This window comes from Vigna unguiculata, chromosome 9, assembly GCF_037176805.1.
Source record: "Vigna unguiculata cultivar grain cowpea cultivar isolate G323 ecotype 2 chromosome 9, ASM3717680v1, whole genome shotgun sequence".
Lineage (NCBI taxonomy): Eukaryota > Viridiplantae > Streptophyta > Magnoliopsida > Fabales > Fabaceae > Vigna > Vigna unguiculata.
Genome location: NC_140800.1, coordinates 46064780 through 46077550, shown reverse-complemented (window position 1 = coordinate 46077550; position 12771 = coordinate 46064780). Strand labels below are relative to the sequence as shown.

The 12771-nt window shown below is 31.6% G+C and overlaps 1 pseudogene across 1 annotated transcript; it reads right to left on the bottom strand.

Annotated features, from left to right (window-relative positions):
• Window positions 1–11135: 11135 nt before the first annotated feature.
• LOC114164196 (bZIP transcription factor 44 pseudogene) lies at window positions 11136–12419 on the bottom strand (annotated as a pseudogene). Its single transcript, XR_014984626.1, has one exon. The product of XR_014984626.1 is annotated as a bZIP transcription factor 44 pseudogene (transcript).
• Between the last annotated feature and the right edge of the window lie 352 nt (window positions 12420–12771).

Here is a 12771-nt window from a genome sequence, read left to right as displayed (position 1 = left end):
ATTGTGCATGTTATTTGTGAAGCTAACCTAACCGTGATATCACCACCGAAGCATGAATCATCAGAGCATTGATCCCGAGAGTTATATATTACATCCTCATCTCATCTATCACTCACTCAACAAATCAATAACACCAAAAGTGAAGAAGCAACCGCCATGGAAGGGTTTCTTAAGCGTATTCAAGTATTTGCAGTTTGTTTTGCGGTGGTTGTTCTTGTAGCCTCAGGCAAGTCCTGTTAAACCCTAAACCCTAGATAATCTTGATTTGATGAAATTGATAGATTATTTGTGTGCGTGTGTGTGTGTTCGCAGCTTCGGAAGTGACTGAAGGGAGAGGCAGTTGTTGGCGCAACAGTAGAAGCTGGCCCCATGGAAAATGCTTCCATTCTTCCATTTGCAACCATCATTGCCAGATCTCAGACAATGCAATCTCAGGCCAATGTTTCTTTTTCAAGTACTGCAAATGCAAATTCTGCGATGATCCTCGCTCGCTGATTCTATCTCCATGATAACACCTCACCTATAATGCTTTCATTCACACCAATAAAATACCATCATCCACTACTTTCAATCTCTTCACAATAACTGCTATATCTGTATTTTACATAGTTAATATCATTCTCTTGTTTCTCTTCACATTCTTAGATGATGAAATATATACACTTTGACATGAGGATTCGGGTAAAATCACAATTCTAGTGTCAAAATAGGTTAAAAATAGTAATTTAACATAGAAAAAAAATAGAAACTCACACACAGTGGACTAATTATTAGTATTGATTGGATTAAACCATAATTAAATTATATATCAATTTATAAAAAAAACAAATTTTGAATGGGAGACATTGAAAAAAATGAAGTTAACTTCTTTGAAATGAATTGTGACAAAACGCGGAGATTAATGGAAGAAATTTATAATTAATTTCAAGGTTTAATTATTTATTTGATACAATGCCTCACAGAGACGTCGTTTTCTCGACCTTCATCATTCACCGACAGTTAAAGATTAAAAATTCAAGTATTAATCTAAGTCTCGTTAAAATAAAATATTAAATACTATATAAAAAAATCATTATCTTAAATTTTTTTTATTAAAAATAATATTAATCTTTTATATAAGTTGAACCGGTGATTCTCTCTAAAAAAAACCCAGTATTAAGAATACGACTGTGCCCGCGGTTTTAACTTGCTGTAGAAATGAACGCAGGCTTGATTCAGGAAGGTTAAGTGTTTTTCAAACGTGAAGATATGTAATATTGTGTATTAAACTCTTTAATTTGTTTAGTTAAAAGTATTAGTAATAATGGATTTAAGGTAATAATTGAGTTTGCACTTCAATCTAATGTCAAATCATTAAAAGGTTTCTCAGTATCAAGACTATTGTTTTCAAGTTAAACTTTTTTATTGGCTTTCCCATACCATACTTATCTAGATAAGAGTGAATCAAAACATCACTCATTTATAATCTGCTGAGCCATGTATAATATGTATCTTCTTATATCATAAGATAAGAATTAGAATACCAACGTGTTCTATTAGGACCCCTTTTTTGTTTTTTTGTTTTTAGTTTATGTAAATGTTACATTGTTTGGATTGAAAATGTTTTATAATATATTGGTTTGGTGTATGGCGTCACATAAGTTTGAACTTAATATCTTGTCAGTTGCATATCCAACCTTTCTCCATTCTCATGATTGGTTTTAAAGTTAATGATTGAACCCAGAATTTATGTAGCTGCTACAGATGTTTCCTTCTTTTTATTACGTATCTAAATGCATTAATTTGTTTTCGCAAAATAGAAATGCAATATGAATTATATTCAAGTTTCATGAACTTATTTTAGTCAGCGTTATTCACCCAGAAAAAAAAAATCCAGAGTTTGACAGTTAGGGGTGTTCTGAAGAACTTCGAATTGTTTTATCAAATAAAATACCAAAGGATGCATTATAATGTCTTAACTTTCTAACTGTATCTTTTGTTGCGTGAATTCTTTCAAGATATTTAACATTTCAGAAATGGAAATATGTAATATTCTGCCATTTTCGTCGTTTAAGTGAGATAAAAATTGGAAAGACAACAATAACCAATTAAAAAAAAATTATACAGTATGAACCGTCGATCAGGAAGATGAGCGATCGATAGGTATTAACATAATTAACTAATTTAAATGAAACCGAACACAGTTTAGTCAGTTGTTACAAAAAATAGATTTTAAGTGTAATTCAATTCCATAAAACTAATTTATAATAGTATTTAATATTTTTGTACTCAAATACTTACGGACTTAAATATCAAAATAATTTTTAAATGTATATCTCAAGCGATTTGAGATAATAAAAATACTCTTCGTATCATTTAAGAGGAAGATTGAAGTGACCTAAAGAAACAAAATAGAATACATAGAAGTTAAAAGTAGAAATATATATCTATAATAATATATATATATAACAATATATAAAGAGAATTTTTCTTTTTTATCTTTTAAAATATAATTATTTATAAAATTTTTGAAAATTGACTGTTAGTTCTACAAATTTTTTTATAACATTATTTATCTCTGTTTTTCTCTCTTTCTCTATTTATCAACAGTTATTGCTAGGTATGACAACGGGTCGGATCAGACACGGATAGTGTCTACCTACAACCCGACCTGCCAAAAAAAAATCCGTCTGCTACCCGCCTGTTTACTCGCCGGGTATCTGCTTAAAAAATACTTGCGGATATTCTTAAAACTTGCGGGTACCCGTCAGGGACGGAACTATTAAGGGACAGGGGCAGCCACGGCTCCCCCAACCGTTTTTGGTTTCATTTTTTTTCTATATATTTAAAAAATATTATTTAAAAAATATTATTCTATTTATATTAATTATTTTTATTTTATTTTATTTTCTATATATTTAAAAAATATATTTATATATTACTACTTTATTTATATATTATTACTTTATTTATATATTATTACCTTATTTATATTAATTTAGTTTGAAAAATCTATTTTAAAATTTAAAAATCACGTTTTGTTCTCTATTATAATTTCTTATACTTTTCTATTTGGTTTCTCTCTTCCGTGCCTCCAACTCTTTCTCCCCTCTTATTTCCATCTCAATTTTTACCATCAATTCCTTATTATTTTCAAAATCAAATTGCACTACGGCAAAATTGAAGAGTTAAAGAACATTTTGGACCCAACAATTTCTTCTTTTGAGTAAGTTCATCTTTTCCTTTTTATTTTTGAAGCAATATGTTTCCCTCTTGTATGTGGCTTTTCTACGCTCTAGGCATATATCTATCTGTTAGAGATCATAAAATCATACTTTAATTATTGATCAAACTCTTCTTTGTGTAGATAGAGCTATTTTAAGCTTTGAAGTTGTGTAAGGGAAGAACAAGATTAGAAATCTACTCTAAGGTAAGGAAAGCTAATCATTTAGAAGTTATTAGTTTTCTTAAAATATTGAGTCTTGCTTTTAAGATTTAATTTTGGGTATTCATAATTTTATCTTTTTGTAAATAGGTGAGAGGTGAAAAATTTATATTAGAAAAATTATGATAAAGAGTAAAAGAATTGATTCTTTTTTCAAGAGGAAGGCTAGTGATGAAGATGAAAAAAATGCATCTACGTCATCTAAAATTGAGAAACTTTATGAGAATCCAAATATTGAAGAAAATGAAAAACAACTCTCTAAGGTTCCCAAAGTTACACATAATGAATTTGAAAATACTTTAGAACGTGATCCGGGAAAGCGTCTTCAAATTTGGCAATACCCACCAAATCAAATTGATGAGGTACGAAGGGCTTATCTAAAATGGGGTCCATATCAAATGCGTCTAGAAAATTATCCATTTTCTGGTAAAGATGATCATCCAAGAAGATTTCAGTACACATGGTTTAGCTTATTTCCTTCATGGTTAGAGTATTCGCCATTAAAAGATGCTGCATATTGCTTATCGTGCTATCTTTTTAGTAAAAAATCAAGCGGACGACCTGGCTCAGATGTTTTCATTGTTACAGGTAATTGAGTTTATTTTCATTGAATTCTAATTGGCAATAAGTTTATTGTCATCAACATGTTTTAACTTTTTGAATGTTATTTTATAGGTTTTAAAAATTGGAGGAAAGTTAATAATGGAACTTTTGTTTTATATTAAAGAGCGTAAAGGAGCACTCTGAATAAAGGTAACTTTTGTTTTATATTATTGTTGATGATAAACTTTATGTTACTCTTTCATATATATTATTGTTATATTGTTTAGATTCTACTGTCATGAATGCTTATTTTGAATAAAAAAAATTATGTAAAAAAATTAATTTTTTTTAATTAAAAGAAATTATTATTTTATAATTAAAAAAATTATATATAACAAATATAATTTGGCACCCCTACAATTTTTGGTCAAGTTCCGCCACTGGTACCCGTGGATACCCAATACCCGCAAATATTCAAAAAAAAAATATTTTATAAATTTTTTAATATAAAATTATAAAAATAAAATATAAATTTAATTTAATTTTAATTATAATTATAATTATATTTGACATAATAAAACATACTATTAATTTTAATTTTAATTAAATTTAACTTAAAAAAATATAAATTAAATTTTAATTTTAATATTTTTCGGGTAACGGGTACGGATAGTATGATATCCGTATCTAATCCGTTTATAAGCGGGTATTAAAATACCCGCTATCCGTTATCCGCGAGTAGTAACTATCCGTCACGAATATCCGCGGGCACAGATATTTTTGATATCCCTAATTATTACGAGGGTCAACATGTGTTTAGTTGGTACCTTACACTTCCTATTTCGCCGGAGAAAATAAATGCTTAGATCTTTGTCCGAAAACGTTACTCAGGGAATTGTTAATGCTGAGAAATCCTTTTTTTTTCTAACTGTAGTCAACAGTTGAAGATTTCTAACCTAGATCTAGTGTCTAACTGGGTATACAGACAATAACCGGTTGAAATCAATACATGAACCAATCTCGGATTAAATGGCAATTTTACAGACAAAATGCTAATCAAAGGATCAATCCAAAGGTAGTAGATTTATTAGATCAACCAAATAGTATAAGTTTGACTAATTTGTATGAAATTTTAAGTTATTAAGGAGTTTAAACATCGGCAAAAATTTCTCTTACCAATAATAATATTTGATTCTCCATTATATTTTTTTTTGTCGATCTTTTATTGCATCTTCAAAATACACTAATAAACATTCATATTGATGTTTTAAGATAGAATAATGAAATTTTAATTCACTTCTTACAAATATTTATACAAGTGTTTATAAGTATATTTCAAAAACATAGTAGAGAACCATATAGAAAAAAATTACTAGAGAATCTTAACTCATTATCTATTGGTTGTGCTCTTGTGCACACCCATAGCAAGATCTAACTTTTATTTTGGGTCAAAAGCTGGTATATAACTTTATTGAGAATGCTTTTTATTCTAACTCCAAACGTGAAAGAAAAATGGAATGGACCCTCTCAAAGGGGAAGCACTGCGTATTTGGTCCTCTAAAGTTAAGCCCTACGTTGGAGGAAACTTTGAGAGAGGTGTAAACCATTACTTATAAAATAAACTCTTCACTTATTTTTGACTTATCTAAACAACACTAGTTGTAGTTTTTCTTGATACTGCATTTCTCACATTCTAGAGCATTCTGGCTAAATGACCTCACCATAACCTACTAAAATTAGATCCCAATTTAAAAATGAAGCATGCACTAAATATATTGAGTATTAGGACAACTTTTTCACCAAGTCATGTGAACCATTGAATAGCATGGCTGGCCACATGCTTGCCTCTTTCCTTATAAAAAAATGTACTCAGATCCCAAAAGAATGCATCATGGGAGTTTTCATCATCCTTGTCCCCTCTTTCTAAATGTGTGGGGGCTGTGTGCATAAAATATAATAATAGTGTTGAGTTCAGATTTTTTATTGATTTTTTTTGTATTATCCTCTGCTAAGCATTAAAAATACACTGTATTGGTATTTTAAATATCTTTTTAATATATTTTAAAACGTCAAAATGAGTGGTAATCAGTGTATTATGAAGACACAGTAGAAGAACAACAAAATAATCCACCAGAAAATCCAAATTCAATAATGCCACCCTTTCTCTCCAAGACATCAAATTATAAACGAAAACATCAAAGTACACACACTTTCATAATTTGTGTCCTCAAATTTAGTCTCCTATTTGTGGTTTCTATTGCTCAAGGAGAACAGAATCGAATGAAAACCTTGCTATTGATGTCTCCTTCCTTAACTTATTTGTCATAAAGCAAATAATGGAACTGATTCAGGACTCATCTATATCTTTCTTGCACCTAAGCCAAGTATTTCAGGTGTGGGAACCTTTATGAGTTCTATTTCAACTAAAAAACAAATATAAATACCAATCATTTTTTCTCCACATTCCATCACAAGTTCATGCTTCTAAAGGAATGCATGGCCAGAATTAAAAATGTACAATTTGTATTGTTTTTCTCTATTTTTTTTTTCTGATATTGGTTTCAAACGCGGGCAAAAGCATCAAAATAGTGTAGTTTTATTTCAAAATTACTTAAATGATGTAAGTTTTAAGAAAATTACAATATAAATAGTCTATAATTTTTTTAAACTTACACTATTTTAGTAATTTTGAAAAAAAAATGCAATATTTTGGTGGTGTTACCTCCAAATGTAAGTAGCAGAAGAGAAACTAAGTCATGTTAAATTAACACAATTTATTCGTTTTTATGATTTTTAAAAAAAAATACACTATTTTAATAATTTTGAAAAAGAAAATCCACTATTTTGGTGGTGTTACCTCAAAATGCAAGTAGCAGAAGAGAAGCTTTATGGTGTGATTAAAAAAATTACTGTTTAAGAATTTTGGTCCTTACACCAATCTTGCTTTCACACACACAAAAGGCAGTGCAGAGTGCAGAGCATCACTAAAATATATAAAATTTTCGCTTTCATTTCAGTGACCACTAAACCGTCCTTCTTATTCCGTATTCTTTTGTAAGCTGCCAATTAGTTTTTCTTCATTTGTTCACAACCAAGTTAAGGGAAGGCTCAAAGTTCTCATAATCATGGAAAGAAAAAAGAATATGTAGCTACAGAATAAGCCTGATGAGAAATAAAGCATAGGCTTTTATTCTCATGGTAAACAGCATAAATTAAAGGATCGGACACAGTGATTTGAAGTTAATAAAGTTATCAGTTTAAATATTTTTATGAGACTTAAAAAAGTTGATTCCGTATACCATTTAATTCGACGAAAATGGGATAAAAAAGAAGAAGATGATGTAGAATTAATATATAATTTATTTGATCAAGGTTGTATTTTATTTTATCTTATTTCAAAACAGCGAAACATGATAACATTCTTTATTTTGTTCTATCTCTTTTATCAATTGAACTCACGTAGACATGATATGTTACCAACAGAAAACCAGTAAGAATTTAATTAAAGTCTAAGTTCACATTGGTTAAAAATGAAAAAATAGAACACTATATAAGAACAAAGATCCATAAATTTATAGTTTTGAAATCTTGGGTTGAAAGTGGTATCAATATCTTATGTGATTGAGTTCGGGTCTAATTAGTGTTGTATCTCCGACCTAACAAAGGTCCTTTTCGTAACAATCAGAGATTATTCTCCCGAATATGCTGTTAACTGTGAACCCTCCAATTGAAATCTTGTTCTGTGCAGAGAAATATATGCGAATTCAGCTGTAGCCATTGAACTAGTTGTAACTTCTGAACTTTGTAGATTTTGGCGTTGAAAAAGAAGAGGCAGAGATTATATTCCTGTATCCTTGAGTTGAACCCCAACTCAAATATCTATTTAAAAGTTTTTTACTTTGACAGATTAATTAAGTGGAATTTCTCCTTTACACTATTTTGGATAAATGAGTGATGAAATTAACAAACTTTTTAGTTTCAGCAACGAGCACAACGTATGTGCTGTGCTGGGTTTGATTTTTGCGGCTGAGTCAAAGCCTTACATGTTACTCAATCTAAGGCTACCAAACATTACAATGAAATCACACATGGATTAGTGAATCATTGAATCAGATCTCATGGTTTTCTCCGACAATGTATTCTAGACAGTCCAACGTTGCTTCCTGGAAGTACCTCCTTCGCATATGCTTTTAGCCTCCACCACTTAACTCATTTACCTCGTGTGAATAATATTATATTGAACTGTGACAAACAGAAGGCGAAGTGATAAATATGTTGATACCTTGGAAGTTAATTCTTAACTTGCTTCCAAGATGTAATAATCTTGATTCAAGTCTCCTTAAAAGGAAAGAAAAAGCTTCTTGTTCCAATCCGACCCAAGTTGGGTTTTGGAGTATCGTGGAGTTCTGTTAGAGTTTTGTCTTTAGAAGATATTTTGGAGGATAAAAGGAGATAAGAGTATTTAAAATGTGGTTAATCTCGACTCCTAAGCGATATGAGACATATTAAGTGTACCAGAACATTTTATTTTTTTTGCATTTGCAGAAAACTAATCCAATGAGACATGATGGTGCTATGCATTTGTCTAATGTTTTTGGTTGAAGTTGAGAGTTGCAAATGTCGTTAATGTAAGTCATATTAATGCTTTAAACCAACATTATTTAAAGGGAATCATAGTTGCGTGAGTATTCGTGACATTTTTTGTATTTTTAATATATATTTGGGGTGTGACCGAAGCATTGAAAGGCCGGGAGAAGATGTACCATGCAAAGACAAAACATGTGTAGTGATTGAGAAAGAGGAAAAAACTATTTTTAAGTTGATGTTTGTTTTCAAGCGTGTGAATGCTAGTAAGAGTAGGGAAAAGAAAAAAAGAACAAAACAAATGGACTTGTGTTTAAGTAAAGAAAAGGTGATATTTTACGAATGAAGGTAAAAAAAGAAGAAAACTATTCATTTGTTAGAAAGTTTGGCCATAACAAATGTTGAAGAGTAAAGTAAAAAAACAAGCTAATATACTATTTTAAATAAATCAACTTTGTAAGTACAAGTAAGCGCGCTTACTTTAACTTTTTGAGGCATTAACTCCAATATCAAGGAGCAAGCAGCCTTTGCTATTGCAAGAAACTCTGCATCCTCTTTTTCTCTTTTGGAACAGAAACATACAATAAATTCAGCAAAATTAGGTATAAAGCTATCAATCAAACCATTAAGTTATTACCGTTCTTCACACCAATAAGAGCATTTCAACTTAGTAATTAACTTCTCTATGTTTTGCTGAGAGATTCCTGGTCCATTTTTTCACCAGAATAGTGTATAGTAAGGTTCCTAATGTGTCTTCATTAGTATAAACGTGTGATATATACTAATCTATCTTCTAAACCATACTTTATACCGAAATTTAGTAAATTTCACGTGACCAAACCACATGTTTTGGTGTCACTTGCTATTAAGTAAAATTTAGGTTCAGGTAAAGGTTATAGAACATAACACAGCATATGCAAACCATGACTTTCAGTTCTGAGATTTCAGTACCATGTCTAGAGATACTTGGTCTGAAAACCTTGGTCCTAGCACGTGAAACCTGTTCCCTGGCACACAATAAGACCGCACTCATATTTGCTCTTATTACTAAATCATGTACCTTTAATCTTTATAACTTTCCAAGAACTTGGCGTGGCAGCTTTAACTCAAAGTTGTGTAGTACCCTTTGCTTTCAATTTCTTAGTTATCAGTGCAAGTATAACCCTCTTGCTAAGCTCATATTTTACTGCATATTTACCTTTCCTGGTACCATTCAACACAAAATTATGTTGCTTGGTAGCTATATGAGAGTGGCTTAAAATATAATGACTCGTAATTTTAGTTAGACATATCACAGACACTGGATATATATATATATATATATATATATATACGTCAGAGTTCATCATTTCAAGAAATTTCTTCTGAGCTGAAAAACTATTATGAGAAGATCAGAAGATGGGGGTGCCACAGGCAACTCTCTTCTTCAGTTGTCACTTTCTTTTGTTGGTCAGTTTTGGACTTTTCCTTCAGTTAAGATATGCGAATCTCTGGGTACTTCATGAGGCCTCCATAGACAAACCGAATATATTTCTACCAAGTATAATAATATCTTGGAATCTTAACCCCTTTCTTGGTAATAACATATTTAGCTTTTAGTTCTTACTATATATACTGCTAGTATTTGTCTATTACAAGTCTATCACCTAACCACCAAAAACTTGCATCAAAGAAAAATCGGTGAACCATGTGAATTATGAAAGCTCAATGAACCTAACTCCTAAATCTGTGGGATCAAAAAGTAAACGGGTTTAGTAGTAAGTAAGTAACTCAGAAAAGAATATGACAGTATAGAGAAGTAAAACTTGAGCCTGGACCCACTGGCTGAAAGAGTGCGTACATCATGTCAAAGTTCAAACATTAATTACTATATACTAAACAATTCAACTTTGTCCACTAAACTATGATTGAAGTGCAAGTATCAAAATTGTATACCACCTCCGGTTTAGTCTAAAGCACTAGCTCAGGATATACAATAATAAATTGGTAAAACACAGTATTTGAGTAAAAGGGGCACCACAGAAGGAAAAGGTAAAAACAATGCAACAAATAAACAAAAACATGGACTTTAGTATACAATAATGAATGATACAGAGCATTCGAGCAAATGGGGCACCACAGAAAGTAAAATATGGAACATTTAAAGAGAGGGATCGACAATACTGTTACTATTGAGAAAGCTGAATTTTTTATTGCAGGTCGATGTAATGTAATGTAAACATTTTTCCTTTCATTTCAGTAATCGTTGAATAGTAATCCATATTTAGTGTCTCACTTAACCAAACTTTTACTATACATAAATTGTAAAGAAAAAAAAAAATCATGTTAATAACAGTAATTTTCTATTGAGTATCGTTATAATGTTTTTACACTTTTTCTGTTATGTCATGAATGTAAACTACCCAGATATTTATCATCTGATAACTTCTGTCATAAACATGATTGACGAGTCTTTTTCAGTATAATTTTTTTAAACCTCATTTCTTTTTTTGCTGTACAAAATCTAAACTCTTGATTAAGGTAGTGAAAGGCGATTGCATAAAGAACAGTGGAGAAAAGTTAAAGTGAAATGGAAAACAGTGAATGAGATAAAAACACAATGTTATATGATTTGGTGATATTACAATAAACACTACAAGTGTGACACAGGGAAGTACAGTTGCAGCAATAATAGGGAGATCTGATATGAGAAGAGCACAGGGCCCAATCACAGAAGCAGCACCAACAAGCTTACCTACTTTAACATATGATACACATTCATCATTATTCCTTGTCGCTGTCACTGTCTCTGCCACCACCGATTACAATCTCCCTACCAAACACGAACCTAAACACAAACAAACCCATCTCATCATCACAATCAGTACTGCAACATATCTGCAGAAGCCATGATCGGTTGGCTGAGATATGCCATGTTGAAAGGGTTGTTGTTGAAGAAGGTGGAGCTACCCTCGGGCTCAAAGAAGGAGGTTGGTGACGGGCCCGGAGGCCCAAAGACACCATTGGTGGAGTTCAAGAAGTGGTTGATCTCGTTCAGAGACTCTAACCGGTGGCTCAACTCGCTCACCTGTGCTCTCAGCACCGAGTTCTCAGCCTCCACCGCCAAGTACTTCTGGGTGGTGAGGTTCACCGATGTCAGAATCTGGTGATTCTCGCTCCTCAGCTGAGTCACCAGTGATGCCAGATCATCCAAGTGCTTCTGCTTCCTCATTCGGGATCGCCTCGCCGATTCGCGGTTCGATATCATTCTCTTCCTCTTCCTCTCATCCATCACCGCCTGCAGGTCCTCCTCTGAACCCGAATTCTGAAGCAGAGACGACCCTGAAGATGTTCCACTCGACGAAGCCATATGAACTGAATCAAAAAGTAAACACACAAGAAAAATCGAACCTTGGATTGGAGGACGCAGGACCCAGGACCCAGACGCTTAAAAAACACGAAAAGAAAAACGCTGATGAAAAATAGTAGTAGCTAGCTGTAGTAATATAGAAACTATAAATAGAAAGGTTGGTTTTGGGTAGAAATCATGAAACGTAGTAGAGCCAGTAGAGGAAGGCAACGGAGAAGGATTGAACTAAATGGGTCCTGCGTCTCACAGTGGAATTGATCATACACCCGGAAAAGAAGATTTCACTCAGAATTGAATACATCAATCTCAAACATCAAGAACAAGATGTTGGGCATTTAAGAGCCTTCTTCAAAGCGGAGTTTTCACAACATGGAAGATCAATTTTTGCAGAATGATTGAGAAGATCGTAAAGAAAGAATTAACAAAAAGGGTGGTGCAAAGATGCAGAGTGGCCAAAATATCTTAAAAGTTAGCTATGAGAAAGAAGGAAGAAAGTGGAAGGGGAGTCTCTACACTTGAACCAACCCAATTTATAGAACAAAAAGCTGTCGAAACAAAATTGAAACTTTTTTTTTTATTTCAAATCAACCAACAAGCCAAAATAAATTTGGTGTCTTTATCTTTTTCTTTTGTATAATTGTCATGGTGTATGTATGAAAAAGAAAAACATCTGTTTGTGGTTCTATATCAGTTTAATAACTTTTTATTTTTTGTTACAATAATAATTGTTTTAATTTTATTTTACTTTTTTAAGATTTTCAATTTGACTCAAATAACATATACAATAATACCACTATCTTACTTTTAACTAAAAATTTATATTAACTATTTTTTAAAAATGAAATAAAAAATATTGAAAATAATGAGACCA